Here is a 22263-nt window from a genome sequence, read left to right as displayed (position 1 = left end):
GGGTTGAGTTTTAATTGACTTTGAATATATTCGATTCTCCAAAGCACCTTCAAGATGTAACAAAGTTGTATATTCTTCAATAGTAGGGACCAAGTCCTCCTTATTGAAAGTGAAGCAATTGTACCCTGGATTCCAGAATTGAATTAGGGCTCTGAGTAATTCATCATCAACTTCTACATAGAGCAGATATGGAATGTCTCCGTAAGTCTGATAAAACTGTAATTTTTTGTTTGAATCCCAACTTTCCCAAATGCTTCGCAAATCTTGCATATCATTTCTTTTTAATGAAACTGGAGCATAACTGGCCAAGTCAGATACATAATCATCCTGCAGACTGTCTCCTTCTTGTCTTTGTAAATCTTCAGCCCACTGTCTTACTTCTGAGTTTAGAATTACTTGACTTGAACACTTTTTATCCATAGATGAAGGCTTTCCAATGAGACAATTAACACAAGGATCAATGTCTTTTATCCTGTATGATGCAATGCAAACAGAAAAATAAAGAACACACAAAAAGAAAATAAATTAGTTTACATAATAAAGAAATTTAATAATAACATTTACATAAATATTCTTTATTTAAACATGCTTTTCTGAATTTAAATAATTTAAATAAACATGTAATTTAAACAATAAATAAATTAACAGAAAAGACAAAATTCATTTCTCCTGTGTGTACACCTATTTTGGACAAAATTTCGGCATGACTTCGGATTGGAAGAGTTTCTAAGGTTTTTTTATATGCAAGGTTTCAGATCTAGGAGTAAAAGGTACCCGAATTGTCCTTGTTAGTGCCCCCTTGGGTTGCTAACCCTCAATCCTAGTCCATTACAGACTAAATTGGATCGAGTTCAATTCGAGGGGATACATTTCTCTATGCCTGACACGGAGAATAAATTCTCACGAAGACATAGAGCATATGAACCCCGAAAGTTACTTGCTAGGTCTGACACGGAGAATAAATTCTCACGAAGACGTCGCTTTCACTTCCACTTAAAAGGGACAACTCAATTATAGAGCTTTATGTAATGCAATGCAAGTGTTGTGTGTGAGGAGAAATGTTCAAACCTTTGACAGAAAAATAAATACTGAAATAAAATACTTGCAAATAAAATAAAACATATAAATATTATAAAAATAATAAATAAATAAAAAGAATGAAAAGAAAGAATTAAATATTAAATATATAAATTTTTAATTTTTAACTAATAGAGACAATTTATAATTAAATTTTTAAATGTTTGACCATTCCCCAGCAGAGTCGCCAAGCTGTCGTAACCGTTTTTCGTCCGTGCACGAAATATTTATTTAGCGGGGAAATTGATGTGAATAAATAATTTTGAAAATAATTTGTGAGTCGCCATCGGCCTTTTGGATCAGGTAGGTCGAATACCTAAAAATTATCTTTTAAAAGAGTTTTTAAGAAAACCATATTTAAAAGATGAACTGATCTGCGTTTTATAACCAAAAATTCGTTCTTTTTAATAATAAAAAGGGATTCGTGGTCGGTTACGTTTAGGGAAGGATTAGCACCCCTACAACGCCCAAAATTGGTACTTTTTAATTATAAATTGTCTCTATTATTAAAATTTAAAAATTCAAAAATATATTTAATTTATAATCCTATTATTTTCAAAATTATATTTATTTAAAAATATCCGAAAAGAACTTCTAGGTGTCTTAAGACAGCTCTTTTCTTTGATATTGATAAATATTAATTTAAATAATATTGTTTACTTTTTAATTTTTAAAATATCAGAATAGGACATCCAGTTGTATTAAGACTGTCCTTTTCTTTGATATTGAAAAAATATTAAAATAATTTATTTTAAAAAATATAAATTATTATTTATCATATATATTTATGACTATATAATAATAGTAAAAATATTTAAATATATAAACAATTAAAACAATAAAAATACAATTAGAACGATATATTTAAAAGCAGTAAAATAAATGAAAACATTTAAAATTAGTGACTAAATTATAGTAAAAATTAAAATTAAAAACTTAATTCATAATTAATCAAAATTATAGGGTTTAAACATGTTATTTTCTTATTTTATTAATTTAGTGACTAATTTAAAACTATATAAAATTCGAATATCATATTAAAATAAATTAAAAATATATACTCGGGATTAAAATATTATTTATCAAAATTAAAGGACTAAATATGATATTTATCTTAAATATATTATTAATACGGTTAATGGCTAAAATATAAATAAATAAAATGTAGAGACCAAATTAAAAGGATCAAAAATTTGATTCAGTGACTAAAAGGTAAAGATTACAAATTAAAGGGATGGCGGACGAGATTAATCTTTTTGTTAATTACGGACAGATCCCTCCCCAAAACGGCGTCGTTTGGGGAGGGCTATTTAAGCCCATTCATAGCTGGCCCGAAGGGCCAGCAGCTCATTCCTATCTTCTTCTTCTTCTCTAAAAAACGAGAGAAGAAGCTCTCTCTTCCTTCTCTCTTAATTCCCTCACCGGAGGGAATTCCGGCGCCGATAGCCACCGCCAACCTCACCGCCGGCCACCGCCTCCGGTGGCCGGAAAATAAAACTTTATACCATAATGTAGATCGGATCGTCCTAATGACGATTCCGGTATTTGTTTACCTTAAAAAGCTCTCAATCGGAGCAAATCTTTAAAAATACCTTCGGTTTTCGAAGGTTTGTTGTGGAGCGTGGAGGCGCGTGGTTACTCCGGTGGTGGTGTGGCTTTCCTCGGTAAGTCTCTTCTTCCTTTTTCTCTCTTTTTTCTTCTGGTTCTTTGCTGCTGAGATCGTTGGTACTAGTTTGTTTTTTTTTTCTTTCTCTGTCTTTTTCTTCTCCGTTCTCTGTCTCTGTTTTTTTTTTCGCAGATGGGTGGTGGCTTTTATAGCCACCACCGGTGTTCGTCTCAGACCGGTCCGAAAGAAGTTCTTCGGTGAGTCACCGGACTTCCAGTGGTGACTCACCATTTTGGGTAAGACGTGTGCGGCTGGAGTGGGTGTGGCGGTGAAGGCTTCTGGAACCAACAACGGCGGCGCTGGGACGTGTCCCTAGGGTATAGATACCCTAGGGTTTCCTCTGGCAAATGGTGGACCGTTGGATCAAACCAGATCCAACGGCTGGAATTGAAGATGGCGGCTGAGGATGATACAAACCCTAAATTAGGTTTAGGGTTTACTGTAGGATTTTGGGTCTGGGCCACTGTTTGTAATTGGGCTTCCATTCGGGCTTGTAATATTTATTTATATATGTATTTAATATATTTAATAATAATAATGATAATAATAATAATAATAACAATAATAATAATAATAATGATAATGATAATAATAATAATAATAATAATAAAAATATTAGTATCTTCAGCTGTGTGCTTAAGGTAAGCCCTACGGACATAGTTCTAAGGAACTGCAGATGGTGTACATGAAAAAGATTTAAACTACGAGTTTCAAAAGTGAAACTTCATTATGATTTTATGATGATTTATTGAACTATTACTCGTTTATTGTACCTACTATGATTTTATCGTATTGTTGGAACACACTAGACATCCTATTCGATCTCCTGAAAATTTCATACTTTGAATGCTTCCTATGAATTGTGATCTTCTTGGCTTCAACTTGATGAACTACTGATGGAACCCCAGATTGTTCCGCAACGGGTATACGTCTGATTCAATAAGGAAATTATATAGTTTTCCATTTATCTGCATGTCATGTAGCATAATCTGGTAGTTCTGTATTACTGAGCTTTCCGAAGCTCACTCTGTTAAAAGAATTGTACCAGTATAGCTATCAACATCAGTAAGGGAATTCTTACGGCGTTGCTTGCAGAGTATGGTACATGTGATTAGGGGGCATGTAATTGTATTTTGTTTTATATCTGAGTTTGAAAAACCTGCTTTATTTCTGAACAATAATAAATCATTTTATGATTTGACATGTTTTAAGAAAAATTTTAAAATTTCCGCTATTTTTACGGTGGGTCGCTCCGGTGGCCCAAATGTGACACTCCAGATTGGATCGGGCTATACGCATCGGTCTGAGGGGGTTACATATATTAATTTTTGTAAAATGAATTTGAAGTCCCTAAAATTGTTCAATCTCTAAAATAAATTTTCTAAGTCCAAATTATGTCAAAATTATCATTCAAACACTTAAGAATTTCAAAGTTAGATTTTTCTCAAAATATCAAAAATCATTATTTTAAACAAGTTTTGACAAAGAGTTTCGAAACTTGTATAAGAGTTTTGAAACTTGTAAAAATAGTGGACTTTGGAGTTTCGAAACTTCCCTTGTATTTTTTAAACTTTGGGTTCCAACAGTTATAATTTTGTTGCCTGTTTCGTAGAGTTTCAAAAAATTCCCCATAGTTTCGAAACTGCATATGCATGTAGCCTTTAATGCGCAAATTTAATACTTCAAATAGCTCTAAACTCCCTCGAATAACCTCAAACGGCTAAAAATCAATGAGAGCATAAAATGGGTCTTCAAACAGCCAAGAAGAGACAAGAAATCTATTCCAGCAATAAAAGAGCAAATAGATCTAAACTTATATTCATTTTGTGTCTTTTTTACATTGAACACTGTTACATTCATTGTAATCTTTTGTTCTAGTTTTCTTGGATGTGTGTTAGAGCTTCATTTTGCAAACAACATATCTTTGTGAGGATCTTCAAAGTTTCTCAATTTGTAATTTCTTCTTAGGAAGGGTTGAACACTCAAGACTTTAGGGTATAAGTCTTAGTAATGTGTAAGGTTACATCTTGTCCTAAACGGTTAGAACAAATTAGTGAATTTATTGAAATCCTTAGTTAGGAAGCTAAGGTAGTGGATGTAGACTTCATTAAGGAAGTTGAACCACTCTAAAATCCTTGTGTCATTTTCTTTTTTTTTTTTCTTAAGCTTCCAACAATTTTTTATTGTCAATTCACCCACCTCTTGGCCACTTTCCTTGATCGATTGACTCAACATAATCATTTATGAATTTTCTCTATCTTAAGGACTCTTAAAGAATTATGCTTGATACTTTTACTCATAATAATATCTTATTAAGCATACACATTTTGGGCTCACTACTACCTTAGCCTTAGCTTTAGTCTTTTTACTAGTGATTTATTTCAGTCCATAATATATTCACTAAGTTTTAAAGACTAGCTTAAAGACTCAAAAAATCTAATTCATGTATTTAAAAACATGAATTAATAGGCAACAAGTCTAAATAATCTGACTTCGCAAGTAGAATCATAATTCTCAAGCAGACTTATTCATTCTCATAATCCCTGCAACTACAGCCTTTGCATCATCATCTTTAATCAGAAAGGCCAGGAATTTAACATGATCGACACTTTATTTGAATTAGCATCTCTCTTGAATCTATTAATTCTACACTCAAATGAAAATTTTATATGGTTAGTCACAAAAAAATTTACTAACAATAATAAAATTAAAATAATTTACTAATAGTAATAAGGTCCTTATCTTCTCAACCATGTCTCTTCATTCCAACTTTATCAAACCTGCCTTCAACTCAAAATGATCTTTGGCAGAAAAATATCTAATTATCATGTTACCTTAATAAATTTCTCAAAAAAATTATTAATACGGTAAAATTAATTCACATTTATTTTATCTTAATTTTTCAGGAATTGAATAATTTTATTCCGCATGAGAATAAAAGATTTTATATCTCCACATAATCAAATATCATTATTTGCATAACCAATACACACATGTCTCCTCTACAATAAAAAAATATTTTGAAGACTTCAAATAGCTATTAAACATTAAAATAAAAAAAATTATTTCACATATAAAAGAAATATGTATATATATAATTGCTAATCAACCATTATAGCTATATATACGCGTTTGAAAGCAATAAACACAACAAATGCTAACATAAAGTATTTATTACCATATTAACGCGAAATCGCAAACACAAAATAGAAACAACTATTTTAGAGATTAACATATAAAGGCTAATATGTGCAATAAAGCTAATTGCTTTATATATGCAAATCCAATCAATGCATATTATTTAATAAGAAAATGATCATTAAGAAAAAAAATAAATTGAATATTATTTATAATGATTAATAATTTTACTATTTTAATGCATTAAAATCACATGTAATTACTCCTGTTATTATGTTTAATGCCTCTAATTTCCAATAATAGTGATGCTTCCCGGAATATTAAGGGATCGTTTGGTTTTAGAAAATATTTTCTGTTTTTGTTTTTTTTTTCTTTTTAGAAAATAATTTCATTTTCAGATATTTGAAAATTAGAAAACATGTTTGGCTAATATAAATGAAAGCTTGATTTCAAAAATAAAAATAGTTAAAATATATTTGGTATTTATTTTTTAAAATTAAAGATGAACAAATAGTTATTAAATAACTATATTAAAATATAATTATTAAAAAACATTACATAAATTTAATATGTGAGTTATGCAAATATAAAACAATAAAGATGATACGAAATTTTATAACATAAAAATTATTTTAGTTTATAATAAGAATATAATGTTAATCCATATTTGACATTGATTAAATTAAAAAATACAAAAAAAATTGTTATAAACAAAAGTACAAAAAATTGGCATTAAAATAAAAAACATGTTTAGTGATATTTGAGGCACTTAAATTTTTGAGAAAAAACTAGTGTCGTCCTTGAACTTTTGTTTACACTCAATGTAACCCTTAAATTGAGAAACAAATCAATCTAACTCCTTGACTAAAGACATCTAATGATGACCGTCACGATGCTTACATGATATTATACAATAGGTGTGATAGTTCATGATGTTGTTGTGGTAGTACATGATGGATGATGATGTGGTAGATGGGGTTAATTAAATTTATGGCTAAGTTCAAGGGTCTAATTGATTCTTTTAGAAATTTAAAGAGTTCATTAATTTTTTTTTAAAAATATATATTTAAATATAAAATATAAAAAAAATTAAAATATTCAATACATTAATATAAAAATACTATAAAAATAAATTATTAAAAAAACTTGAGTTAAGAACCAAATTGAGTGTAAAAAAGTTTATGGACCATATTGTTTTTTGCAAAAAAAGTTAAAGGTTTCAGATACCACTAAATTAAAAACTATTGTTAAAATGATCTGAATCCATGCAAGTTAAATTAATAATCTAGATCATGTGTTTGCTAATTTTCACATTTTCAAAAAAACTTTAATGAAAATACTAAAAACATCTTTTTTTATATTTTCATATTTTCACTTATTTTTATTTTTTATTTTTAAAAAATCATTTTATAATTTTACAACCAAACATGTTTTCTTCAACATTTTCTATTCTCTAAAACATAAAAATAACTTATATTTTCTAAAACCAAACTCCTAATTATCCCATAAAAAACATTTTCATAACTTCAATTCATTCTTTAAAACATTCAATAGCAATAAATTATTAAACGTCATGTAACGGCATAAAAATTCTCAAACTCTTCATCCTTATACTATTTAATAATGGAGCTGCATCACCTTATCCAATTTAAGGTGCATAGAAAAGCTTAAATAAGTGAGTATATATAATCCCAATCCAACTCATTGGATAAAATATGTTTCAATCCAAATATTATAAAGTAATATATAGATATTAAATAAAATATTTAAATGGAATGATAACCATGTTGTGGTAATCCACTACCTTAGAAGCGAATTCACCATGATGTGTGTAAATACTATAATAGACGAATGACCCCCCGAGATTAACACGACTCTCCAAATTTCGTACACCCGAAAAGTGGAGTGGACTTTGGTGGTACTACTCTTCTCTCGAAATTCAAAATTAGAACTCAGAAACATCATAAAACACTATGAAGAAGGCGAGTGTTTCAAAGAAAAAAATTTGCCTGGGATAATATAAAATGACTAAAATTGCCCACTATTTATAGGCTAAATAGTGAGGGCAAAAATGTCATTTCATTCAACAACATTAAAATGCTATTTTCACACCCCAATTTTGGGGCTAAAATATTTCTTAATTTTATTACATGGATTAATTTAAAATTTTGGTTAAATTAGGAGACCAAAATGAGCTTTTAACCAAATTCGGATCAAATTGAGAAAGTAAAAAAAGTTCAAGGACCTTGATAGAGAAGTGGCAACGGATGATGTATGTTGCTCGTCGTTGAAGAATCAAACCTAGAAAACTCTAGACTCAATAAAAAAACGAGAGAGAAAGAATGACAAGTTATAGGCGACGGTAAATAATGTAGGTATTTGGATTAGGGTTGTTAGAAATTGAGACAAAGAAACAAAGATTAAGACAATGAAAAAAATAAGGATAATAATAATAAGATGGATAAAATAATGATAAGAATATATAAAGATAAAATAGAGATATATAATGGAAAGATTAAACTTAGCCAATGGAGGTTATCAAGAATAATGGAGGAAAAAGATAATGAATTTGTGGAAGATGAAGATAGATGAATAAATGTCCTATCAAACCCTCCTAGTCGCAATGAAAGTTATATTCGATAATACAAATCTAACCAGCCCTCCTAATCACAATGAAAAGGCAAACCAGAGTGTGAAGATATCTCTTTCAAGAACTTGAAAAGAACTCAAAGGAAAAGAAGCTTCGAAGGCACAATACAACCAACACTTGCAAAAAAGTATTCACGTTGTATTATTATTCAAGAAAAAGATGTTGGGTTTAAAATTATGGGAGGGGTCTCCTTTATACATGTGAGGAAGAATCCTTGTTGTAACCTAACTATGTAATAAATAAAAATGTCCTAATAGCAATAAACTAAAGATAATTGTTTTAACTTCATCTTAATTCCTAATAAAATAATAAATCTAATCCTAAAATATAATGTATCATCCTATATTAAATTATATTACAAATAATCAATGAAAATATTGAAAATTCATAATATTTATAAAATCACATATTAATTTCGTATAAGATTTTCTATATGCGTTGTCTTCACTAAAATGGACATATCTTGAGTTCTCGATATTGGATTGATGCGATTCAAGAACCGTTAGAAAGATAAGAGATATAAAATTGTAAATCCGGACCAAATAACATTAGAATCCCATTCAAAAAGCAATCATCAGTCTATTGCTCTATTTTTCTTTTTTTCCAATATTTTGTCATGTGGATCAATTAGAAGCGTTAGTCAATCTTCCTTTGATGTGAGCCTTGTGATTCATGTATCATCCTACCTCTCTTCAAAAGGATTCGACCTCGAATCTGAAACATCAAATAGAGAAACATTAGAGACTTCTAAAAATTCACTCACATTATACTTACCGAGTAGATATGCTTTGAATCTTCGAGACTTTGTCCTTATAATAGGTTCAAGTAGAAACAATAGTCCAAAGAAGCATGCATTGTCATCATTATGGACTTTGGTGCATATATCATTCCCTCTCTCCTCAAAAGGATTCGTCCCACGAATCTGAAAATCCAAGAGAAAGAGAATTAGATGTGTGGAAAGAAAAAATTGTAAAATACTTACCTGAATCAATGTGATGTGTCTTTATGTGCTTTAGTAGAGGTTTTTTTCCTTGTTGGAATCAAATTATTAAAGTCTTGATATCCTCTTTTGAACACAAGTCCTGAAGTCCGGTGTTTCAGTTGACATTGAACATGGCGTATGCCACTTTTGGTTTTCTTTATGGTTGTCTCATATGTCTTTTCTATGGTTTTACTCTTGTTTAGCGAGGAAGAGTATTTAAAAACCATGTCAAGCGGTTCATGAAAGTAATCCATGAAGTCTCCTAAGTATGGTTTGTGAGTTGAGAATTCTCGTGAGGAGCTTTGTGGACTGCATAACCTGTTTAGTTGAAACCAAAACCCATCTACAAAATAGAACTCATTAAAAGCACTTTTAAATGAATGAGCATATATATCAGAAATATCCAAGTCACCATGATATGCATCTGTAATATGTTTAATTTTTGAAAGAGTAATATGCATTTGATAGGTAAGAGTGTACCTTCAAGATAATGCATCTTCTACTATGTTTTTCTTACCTCATCATTTTAACCACTTAAATAATTTATGGTTTGTTTGTATGACAAGCTTTGTAGAAAGATGATAGTGTGTCATACTTCTAGTGCACGAACTAATGCCAGAAGTTCTTTTTCATGGGTAAAGTAATTCAATTGTGAAGCTTTGAACTTCTCACCAAAGTAAGAGATAGGTTGTGTTTCCTGCGTAAGAACTACGTCTATGCCTATACCTGAAGAATCACACTCTATCTCAAAAGTATTAGAACAATCGGGAAGATGAAAAATAGGGACAGAACATAACATAACTTTAAAAAGTTCGAATACTTCTTATTTTTGTCATCCCCATTTGAATTCAACCAAATTTTGGTGATTTTCGTCAAAGGTGCGGCAATGGTAGAGAAATCTTTGACAAGCGGTGGTAGAAGCTTGCTAAGCCATGGAAAGATCTTACCTCTGGTACGGAAGATGGCGTGAGCCATTCTTGAATTGCCTTTACCTTTTCAACATCGACATGGATTCTCTGTGCACTTATTATAAAGCCTAAAAAGATAAGCTTACAAAACAAGTACTTGTCCATGTTAGCATAAAAGTGTTCTCGTTAGAGAATTTCAAGAACCGAGCGAAAATGGGAGAGGTAAAAATCAAGCGAATGTGAGTAGATAAGAATATCATCAAAGTAAACAACATACTTACCTTTGGCATGGTTTAGCTCTTGTTTCATCACTAAGAAGACACAATGACTAAGGTTTTCCTGGATGTAGCATTTCCGCAACAAATCTATCTCTTTGGTTTCTCCCAGATTGTTTGTTTGATGAGGTATGATGAAACCTTGAATTAGACTAGTTTGATATTGTTTCCCTCTTTCCGGTGGTAATCCGTCAGGTGGATCACCTAATACTTTTTGAAAATCCTGTAAAAAAGAAAGAAACACATTAGAAAAATCCTAGTTAATGTTAGAAATCGAAATAAGTGATTCCCTAAAGCGAATAAGGATGCAAGGCTTTTTGTGAAGAAAGTTCTCTCGCAATTCTGTTGTGCTCACACATAGATTTTGAGTTACTCTTTTCTTTTCACAATTAGGTTCACTCACCTCCCGTGGGTCATTTTCTTATCTTTTATGGGTTGTAACCTATTTTGTTTTGCCTCTTTTTCAGTGTTTTTTTTCTTTTTGTGGTTTCCCACCCTCTTCACAAAATTTCATCACATGACTTTCAATTACATCTTTTGAATACAATAGTGTAAGGCTAAGTGACTAAAGATCGATATTTTCTATTACAATTTTGTTAGCATCGTATTCATCGATGCCATTTTCCGATTCAGTATCCTTGGTAGAAGTTGGAGTAGAAGATGAAGTGGAAGTAGATGAATTACCTTGGGTATCTTTGATTACAATGCTGCTAGCATCGTATTCATCGATGTCATTGATTCAATATCTGTGGTAGAAAGTGGAGTAGAAGAATAAGTGGAAGTAGATGAATTACCTTGGTAAGTAGAAGAAGTACCTTGGTAATTAGATGAAATACCTTGGTAAGTGTCTCTGAAATGATACTTCCTCTAAAGTTATGATTCGATTGTCATTGCTTTCTTCATTGTATCTTCAAGGCTTTCATAACCATGTAAGTCAAGAAGATTAATGATGTTTGGACGTAAGACGGTGACAAATCTATTCATTGTATATCCTTTTCCTTCATTATGTCTGTACGATTCATTAAGGATGTCATCTCATTGTGGTAGTCTTCTATTGATCTTTTATATTGTCAAAGTCAGTGAATTTGTTGCTTAACTTCACGAATGTAGTCTATCGAGATAAAACATTTTCTCATTATTCGTTTAAGATCTGTCCAAGACATGATGTCTTGTATGCGTAAACCTTGAATTGCCTTTCATGTTTGCTTACACCAAGTGAGAGAATAACTGTGGAATTCTGAGGTGATCAATGGTACTTGTTCTTTCATTGGACAATTAAAATGAGACAACATGAAGTCAATTTTTCTCTCCCAATTATGTAGCCGTTCAGATCATAATCTCCTTTGAATTGTGGAATTGTGAATACTTTTGTCGGTTGATGAATTCCATTAAGTTCGTCCATACATTGTTGAAGTCCCGTAAGTACTTCCATTTGATGATTAAGAGTATTATTGAGGCCTCAAATTACCTCATTGAATCTTTCATCTTTTTTCATCATGAAAGTCACAACACTCAAAAAAACATGTAATGTGAAAAAAAAAATCAAAGAAACTAGAAACCTCACAAATCACTCCAAAGAAGTAACACAACGAGAGGCAAGAAAGATAATCTTGTACTCTTTAAAACCCTCTTCTCCAAAAAAACTTTCCAATGTTTGTATTGGAGATCAATCAATAACAAAAGAAACAAATGTTACTTAAATGCTCTAAGAGGCCACACAAGGATATGACTCCAAGAGAACGAGAATGCAAGGAAGAAGAAGTATCAAACTCTTTTAATCGTAATAAAAAATGAAGACAATGTGCTATATGATGTAAAGGGGCAATAAAATGTAAAACAAAAGAACCCAAAACAATAAGAGAAAGAAAAACTAAACCCAAAAAAACCCTAATTGGCTGGATTAACTTGAGCAACTATTTTCGGGGGGTTTCCGATCTCCAAAATTATTGAATTTTTTATGGATATCCCTTAGTGAATTTATTTCCAATATGAAAATTTTCAAAACCAAATTTCTTCTGTAAAATTCTCGGGAAATTCATCAATAACCTCTACTAAAATATGTTAATCAAACTCAAGAGTTGTTTGATTAAAATTTTTGACGGGGTATATTATCTCCAAAAATTATGAAACTTTTTGTGGATGTCATTAAATGAATGTAGATTGATTATAGAAAATTTCAGCATCGAATTCTTTCTGGAATATTCTATAAAAATTCAACAAGTACCAGTGCACAAATCTACTGCACAAACTTGAATGATAGATAAGAGGGATTAAATGAAGTCTGATTGGTCTAAAATTTGAACTAGAGATTTCTCAGTCCCAAATTCATTCGTTTGAATTTTGTGGATTTTTTTAATTTTTTGTTTTTTCTCTTTTTTGTGCCTTTTTCTTTTTATCTTTTTTGTTGTTGTTGATTTTTTTTTTATTTGTTTGGTGAAAAACAACAAAAAGGAATTGAAACTAAACTGAAATAAATTGAAAAGAAACTGAAAACGATGAACTTGTCTCAACTAGCTGCACTGGGGGTACCTTGGTGTTGTATGCTTGCAAGAACAATCAAAAGTGGTTGATTCTCTCCAAGAATTGTCCCAAATCCAATACCAATTGATAGAGAAGTGGCAGTGGATGATGTACGTTGCTCGTCATGGAAGAATCAAACCTAGAAAACTCTAGGCTCGATCAAAAAATGAGAGGGAAAAATGGGAAGTTATGGGCGACGGTAAAGAATATAGGTATTTAGATTAGGGTTGTTGGAAATTGAGACAAAGAAACAAAGATCAAGACAATGAAAAAAATATAGATAATAATAAGATGGATCAAATAAAGATAAGAATAGATAAAGATAAAATAGAGATATATAATGGAAAGATTAAACCTAGGCAATGGAGGTGTGTGGCAATAATGGAGGAAAAGGATAACAAATTTGTGGAAGATGAAGATAGATGGATAAATGTCCTATTTAACCCTCCTAGTCGCAATGAAAACTCAAACTCGATAATACGATTCTAACCAGCCCTCCTAGTCGCAATGAAAATGTAAATTGGAGTGTGAACATCTCTCTCTCAAGAACTTGAAAAGAACTCAAACGAAAAGAAGCTTCGAAGGCACAAGACAATCAACACTTGTAAAAATATACTCACGTTATATTATTATTCAATAAAAAGATGTTTTTACAATGGTGGGAGGAGCCTCCTTTATATAGGTCTGGAAGAATCTTTGTTGTAACCTAACTATGTAATAAATAAAGATGTCTTAATAGCAATAAACTAAAGATAATTATTTTAACTTCATCTTAATTCCTAATAAAATAATAAATCTAATCCTAAAAGATAATGTATCATCTTATATTAAATTATATGATAAATAATCAATGAAAATATTGAAAATTCGTAATATTTATAAAATCTCGTATTAATCCCGTATATATTTTTTTGCATGCATTGTCTTCACTAAAATGGACATATCTTGAGTTCCTGTTATCAGATTGAAGTAATTCAAGAACCATTGGAAAGCTAAGAGACATTTGATTGTAACTTAGAGGACATATTAACCAAATAACATCAAGAACCCATTCAAAAAGTAGTCGTAAGTCTGCTGCTTTGTTGTTTTTCTTTTCCAATCTTTGTCGTGTGGATCACGTAGAAGCGTTAGTCCATTTTCCTTTTATGTGAGCCTTCTGATGCATGTATCAAAACTATACCATGATTTTCTTCATTTCCTAAAATGGTGGGTTTAAAACCCAAAATCAGAAGGTTTTCATTTCTGAAAACCCAAAATCTCTCTTTCTTCAAACTTTCATTTTTAGCAAATTTAAACGATGTTCCATCGCCGATCATAACTCTGTTTTTGACACCTCTTGTACCATTGTGTTCCTTGTGTCATCCCGAGTTCACTGGTTTCATTTTTGTAGTCACTGTCATTACGATGTGAAGGGGTGAGCAATATGAAGTTTCCGATATAGTGTAATCAAACTCTCCGTCATTAACCGTCGTGAACCGAGATTGATAAGTGCCTTAAAACATTGGAAAAATATTTTTAAGAATTTTTTTCATATTTTCCATCGTCAAATTGCCCACAAAGCACCTCGCTATGCATAGGGATTATCCACTGCTTGGAGGACCTTCTAGAAACGGGTCAACCCGACCCGACCCACCTTTTGATCTGGCCCAAACCAGATCAGCCCAACCGAACCATTAATCATTTATCATTGACTGTTAACATTGATTTTAACCGTTTACCGATATGGACTTTTTCTAAAAATCTTCCTCTTAATATTTTTTAATGTCATGAGTTCAATTTTGCAGTCCGTTTTTTCAAATTCTAATCCGAAATCCCCGAAATGAGCATGTTAATTTGAAAATGCTTAGTATTTTTTAGCATTTTTCATATTTATTTGGGATTTAATTATGGAAGTGATCTGGGAATATAATTTTATGAATGTACTCGTGATTCTCCAGATCAAGGGTCGACTAGGTCTGACGCTTCCCCTCCACTAGATTCGTACAGTCTGCGTTCTTCGAGAGCTACTCGTAAGTTTCGAGAAATAGTTGAATTATAGTTTATTTATTTATTTCATTATGTTTTTTATATAGTTTTTCTGACTCATAGGATCTAGCACTACCGCCGATCGTGATAGGCAAACCCAAGAGTAGGCTACCGTACCAGACTCCTCAGACATGTTCAGGTGTGTTCCTTTTGGTGTTGTAGTGTTATTTTGAACTACCTACGTGAATTATTTTAAAATTCTGATTATATTTTCCAGTTATAAGATATATGATTTACTTTATACTTCTGACATGATCTATGGTTACCATATTTATGTATCTAATTTTGGAATATGGCATGTTTTAACGTTTTAACTACTATTTTCACTCAAATACATGTATATTTTACTATTATTGGTGGTATGATTGAAGGAAGTATCTTAGGCTTAGTCTATGACTTGTAAGACCTTACTGCAGGCTTAGTCTATGACTTGTAAGACCTTACTGCAGGCTCCTCTGCTTTGTGCACAGGGTGAGTCCTTACTGCAAGACCTTATGCTATCAGTATAAGGTCCTTATCGGTTGTACATGTGGGTGTATGGTTCGAGAAACCTACACATTTTGGCGTTCAGATGGGGGTAGTTTTCATATTTTAAAAACATGTTATACAAAATAATTTTCACTGAAGTATTTATTTAAATGCTTTTATACACTGCAAGGAGCACACTAGGCTTTTTAGCTCACTTTTTAATTTTTAACTTTTCAAATATTATCTGACAGTAGGCTAGCAAACTTGGCATCAGGAGGATTGACAATTCTCTGTTTTGTTCCACTGTATATATTTCTATATTCCCTTTTGTTTTATTTTGGTGACACGTATTTTTATTAATGTCTATATATATATATGTATTACCAATATTTTATTTTGATCATTTTTTCACATGGACTTTTGATATATGTGTGTGTGTTTTCGTATGACTCTTACCGTTATATATATATACATAATATATATATATATATATATATATATATTATGTATTTTACCGTTATATATATATATATATTATGTATTTTACCGTTATATATATATTTTATTCATTGAAATGGATTACGTTTTGAGTATGAAAATAATCTCTAAATACAATATGTGATCTTCTGGATTCGGTCGTAGCGTCTAGGCCGAATCTAAGAGGTTACAACCATTTAAATCAAATTCAATAGCATTAAAAATGTTATTAATTCTAAGCATTAACAACATTTTGTGAGTTTATTATAAATAATAACTCGGAATTCATGTTTTTATATAGTATTATTATTTTCTTAAAGAAATTATAATTTTTAATTAATTATATTATATTATATTATATCAAGGTTACTATCATGAAAATTGAGTTATGTGTAATTTATTTTATCAAAAAGTAAATTGACTGTAAATGCAAATATGCTACCTTACTAGTCTCTCCATATGAGAATAGAGAGATTACGAACTAATGGTAGCTTATTTAATTGAAATAGAAACTTTAATTTAACTTTATATTTTCTTATATTGCAGTCCATATTCCGTAAAACTGTATAAAGCATATATCAAAATCATGACTATCCATGTTTACTAATTCAACACAGGTTTAGTAAAAGATTAAGTATTACTTTTATGTGATGAATGTTGGAATATTTTTTTTCAAATGAATATAATAGCATTTCAGGGAGGTGCATTAGTTTATTGAATTTGACTGGGAATATTTGTCTATGTTTTCTAAATACAAGATTAGGTTCTAAGTAAAAGATTTCATAAATTTAAAAAAATTAAAAATAATCCTATCCAAGCAAAATATAATTGTCATGTATTTTTGTTTAGGGTTTTGACATCATTCATATACCTCGTCTGGTATTGGGTCGCAACTAATTCGGAGTGCTCAGTTTTCTTGTAGCTTAGCACTTATTCTGGATCTCACTTTCCTTGTGTAGGCTCTCGGTTGTTTCTGTGAGGAGTTGTTTAGTTCGTTGTGTCTCGTTTTTAGCCTCTAAAGGTTTCTTTCACCCACGTATATGGGGAAGTTCTGCATTCTGACTTTATTCTTAGTGTATATCAGTTTGTATGTCCTTCTTGTTGTTGTATTTTTGTCTTTGGCTCAGGGTCGAATGTACTCTTTTCCCATTTAAGTTTAAGGTTTTTAATGGTTCTTCTTTAGTAATCTTATTAAATAAAAATCTTCTCGATGAGGGGAAAAAAAACTAAATAAACTTTCCATGTATTTTTGTTTAGGGTTTTGAGATAATTCATATATATAATACGCATAGTATTCATATAGATAATATGAAATGAAGGCAACAAAAGAAAATTTCGGATGGTCTAATACAAATATTAAAACATCCTAAGCGTTTTCATAATATAAAAGAAAAAAGAAAATTCACATAAATTGCATTAAAATCATTTGACAAGATAGATTAGTATTATAATACAAAACCAAGAGATTTTATTTGTAATAAACTAAAAACATTATAATAAGATGCTCCAACTCCTTATCTTAACAAATTAAACCCATAATAACATGATACGAAAACATGGATTCTGAGACCACGAATCGATTCATGATTTTGTAGCATGAATTCCAATTCATGATCGGGCTTTAGCCGTCTATCTGGGCATGGTTTTTTTCTGAAATTGGTGGTGAGAGAGCAGCAAAGGCATGGATTTGTTTTGTAGATTCGATGAACCTTGCTTTCCCGGAAAAAGGCAAAAAGAAAGAATTCCATGAAGCTAAAGTCCTTAAAAAGTTGAGGATGTTGCTCATCTACAAGTTATTTTGGCGTGCTTATTATCGTACCCTCAACTGGCATGGCAAATGTTGCTATAGAAAATCGATCTTTGTCTCCGCTCATTGTCACTCTATGATTCACTGCTTTCATTCTCCCGTTACTCCATGCCTGCAATTTTTCATTTTTTATATGATTAATAAAATAAATACATATATTAACAATAAAACTCATGGAAACATCTCATTAATAAACTTTAAAAATAAATAACAAAACTGAAAATATTTAAATGTGTATGTTTATGTGTTTTGTTGTTGGTATGTGTTGATATATACATCCAAATACGTTTACATAGACCCTTATAAATATTTCTATGAAGGTATTGTATAGTTATATAACAAACCGTCAAATTAAAAAGCTTTCATTGACTTTCCCCATGCTTTTGTTGGTCAACTAAAGACTAAAGGTCCGTTCAATGGTAAGATGAAAATATTGAGGTTTCATTCAATAAAAAGCTCAAAGGTTTCATTCAGTAAGTCAAAGGAATGTTTATCCAATAAAATTAGAAGATTAAAAACACACGAAGCAAAAACAAGTCCATTTATTAATTTGCAAATTTCAATGATTGACTTCACCTCATATACTTATGTATATTATTGGTTAAACCTATGAACGACTGTGTTAAAAATGAAGCTATATAACATTTATGACGTTTTATCTTGAACAAATTAAATCAAACTAAATATGTACGTTAATTTAAGGCTAATTAGTTACACGTTTCATATGCACCATGAGAGGGTCTCCGACCACAAAAAAGAACTAGGCGATGAAGAAAACTTGATCCATTGACTATTGTCGACCTCGATTTCGAGACCGGAGACCAAATCATCACAAATGATAGTGCTGACTGGTTTATCAGAATGATAATGGAGTCCTTGGCCTGACTCCCACTCCGGTGGAGGAGCCTTGTATTTCATCATACGCAGCAGCATTTTGTAGTCAATCATCACTGACTCCCATTTCTTCCCTAATCCATAGCTATCGATTATCATCAACCATATCATGCTGTTCAGCTCCTCCATCTGCTTCACTATTGTGTGTATAGTTTCACTGTCACAAAAAGATCATGCATCATAATTTGTTAATTTTTCATAAAAATTCAAACTCAGAATCACATGAATCGGAATCGTTAGTACCATAAATGGGGGTGACCATGAGGCCACATAAGTTGAGTAAAGCTTTCCACACAGTCAGTTGGAGGCCTCGTCAATTCCGTAGCCTTCGTACAAAGATGTGTCACTGCATGGTCCGATGAAGCCGTGGTTAGGCTTTGGATTAACATTATTTTGTCTTCTCTCCAGTGGGACTTCCTCCACCAGTTGTTTTAACAGCGCAAACGTATCCTCTCGGATTTCCTGTGATACCCCTTCGTACACCACCTGAAAACAACCGTAGGTCTCGCAAGCCTCTCGAAGCCTCTTGCACAAATGGTGCCACCCTTTGGTTCCTCGTTCCAAATCCGATGAACCGGTTAGGAACTCGATGACTGGGACCTGAAACTCAGCATTAGCACCCATGTTAATTGTTTTTATGCCCTAACAAGTATATTTTCTTGAACTGATTAATTTGTGGATTGGCTTGGTTCTCTTTACCTAGGGTTTTGCTTCTACTTATAGCGTCGGAATTCAATTCAACACAGGTTTAGTAAACGATTAAGTGTTATTTTATGACAGGAATGTGCTCTGGTCAAGGAGAATTTGTTACGGCACTTAATATAAAATTAAGATTGAAGATTACGAATACATAATTAATCAATCAATTAATTTAATCTAATCTAATCTTCGTGGTTTGATTTGTTGACATATTAGTGTACAATTTTATCCGCTATCCCTCTTTTAGTTACAATAACTGGCCTTACAATACGATATTGTTATTTGAAAAAACTTTAATTTAATATAATTGTAATAAAATATTTTATCTTTATATTTTCTATATTGCAATTCATCCTCCCTAAAACTCTCTAATGTCTCTAATGTACGAATCAACTTACTTCAGTGATTAAAAGAATCGTTGTTGTTTTTAGAGGTTACAGGTTCGAGCACCAGTAGCTGTAGCAGGGTGATTGAACATTCATTGTCAAACGGTTGAGAGTATTTAGAACATATATTATTTTGTAATCACTTTAGCTTAATAAAAAAATCATGGCTATCCATATTTATTAATTTAACACAGGTTTAGTAAAAGATTAGGTATTAATTTTATGTAATGAATGTTAGAATATTTTCTCAAATGAATATAATAGCATATGAAGGAGTTGCATTGGTCAATTAGTAAACTACTGGGTGATGCACTTTAATCTTCTATTATTTTTTTTAGGCATTATACACTTTTAGGTACCTAAATTATACATCATATTAAACTTTTGGTGCCTAAAGAATTCTTTATTAAAAATAGGTGCCTAACGTTTTTTCCGTTACACTTTTAGGTGACTACGATTATATTTTTAACTTTTAATAATAAAAATATTATTTCAAAAAATAAGAAAAAAATTCAAAAACAAAAACAAACCTTGTGTCATCCCTCTTCCTCCCATCCCCCCCCCCTCTGATGATGACGAAGGGTCACCATTGGCTAGTTTTTGTTTAGAGTAGGGCGAGAAACTCAATGGTGGTGGCTGTTTAACGTACGACAAGCTATAGTCGTCAAAAAAATGAAGAAAAACTTAAAAAATTGACGACCCTTCATGGCATTTTTCATGCCGATAGGTGCAGTTTCATGGTGGATGGGAAATGGGTTTGGTTGCGGTGGTGAGATAGTTCTGATGGTGTCAATGGTAACATCCACGGATCAACGGTGGTCGATCAACGGTGGAACTTGAGATTTTTTTTTTGGTTTTTTAATTGTAATGTTAAATCTTTTTAAAAATATTTTATATATGTGACACATGTCAGATAATGATGTGATCACGTTTCGCCCTAATTAGAAATTAAACATTCTCACATCATTGAAAATCCACAAGGCAGAATCTAAAGGAGTTTTTCCTTACCTAATATTATATTTGCTAATTTATGAATTATATTTTATCATATGTTTTCAATTATATCCTAGGATATGTTTATCATATGATCATCATTCATTATGTTATATGATATGCATATTATATGGTTATCATGCATAACATATGTTATCACATCTTTATTTAACTTAATTCATGTATTTACCATGTTTCACATTGTTAACCTAACTTATCATATCATTTGTACTCATATCTTATGCATGTAGCAAGCATTCATTATATTTCCTAGCTCATTTATATTTAATCCTTTGTTTTCATGCTTTACTTAGGTGCATTGGAAGCTAAGGCAAACTATGGTAGCTCAGGGACAAATAATACAAGCTACGATAGCTCATATTAGCTCATGTACATGCAATGCTAGCTCACCTAGCTAAAGGAGCTGAATAGGATATGAACTTAGTTGATATGGAGCTGAGTCTAGCTGGAGAGGAGTTGAAGTTCGGGAAGCTGTCAAGTGAAGCTAGGCTAGCTGGATGGGAGCTAGAGCAACTGGAGTGACGCTAGGTATCTAGCTACCTACCTCACTTACCTAGCTAGCTACACCACATACCTAGTTACCTACCATGTCAAGCCAGCTAGCAAGGGACCATGTGCAACCCATGTATATCAAGTTGGCACCGAACACCAAGGGGACACCACCATTCGACCTAGAGATACATCATTCACTCAAGTAGTATGTGCATTCATCCTAGAAGTCACATGTCTTCATTTCAGTGCCTAAATGCATCCAAATGCATTCAAAATACTCCCTTGGTCGAACCAGCACTTAACCATTAGGCTTAAGGCATATATCTTCACTAAAAATCATGAATCTTTATGAAAACATGTGTTTTCAGGGGATTTTTCACACTTGGTCGAATTGGTTCAATGGTTTTAGGCGTAAGAACATAATTTCTCATTAAAACATCATGTATTATCATAAAAGACACCACCTAGCCGAACCATTACATGGTTATTCATCCATGTTCTTTGATTTTCTATAAATTCACAATGCATTGCCTTTTGTAAGACATACCTTTTTCATATCAATATACTTGTGAGATTTTCTCTCTTCAAAGTTATTTTTAGAACTATATCGACCTATCAAGTATTGTATACTTGTGGCGTCACCTTCATATTTTTCTTACCTTGATACTTGTGGTTCCTATCTCTTTATAGATAATGGGTCCAAGTCCATTTTACCACCCCTCAAAGAAGCATATAAAGTTTGGGTCTATGTTCTTTAACATAGGCTCTTCTTTGAGTCTTCTTTG

General features: G+C 31.5%; 1 pseudogene; it reads right to left on the bottom strand.

Moving 5' to 3' along the window:
* The window catches only part of LOC120166347, a 51840-nt pseudogene extending 30229 nt beyond the window's left edge, over positions 1-21611 (bottom strand).
* Positions 21612-22263: the final 652 nt, after the last annotated feature.

The sequence above is a fragment of the Hibiscus syriacus genome, unplaced genomic scaffold, assembly GCF_006381635.1.
Source record: "Hibiscus syriacus cultivar Baekdansim isolate YM2019G1 unplaced genomic scaffold, ASM638163v2 tig00111635_pilon, whole genome shotgun sequence".
Lineage (NCBI taxonomy): Eukaryota > Viridiplantae > Streptophyta > Magnoliopsida > Malvales > Malvaceae > Hibiscus > Hibiscus syriacus.
Note: the sequence above shows the minus strand (reverse complement) of the source record. Positions and strands in the feature narration are given on the sequence as shown.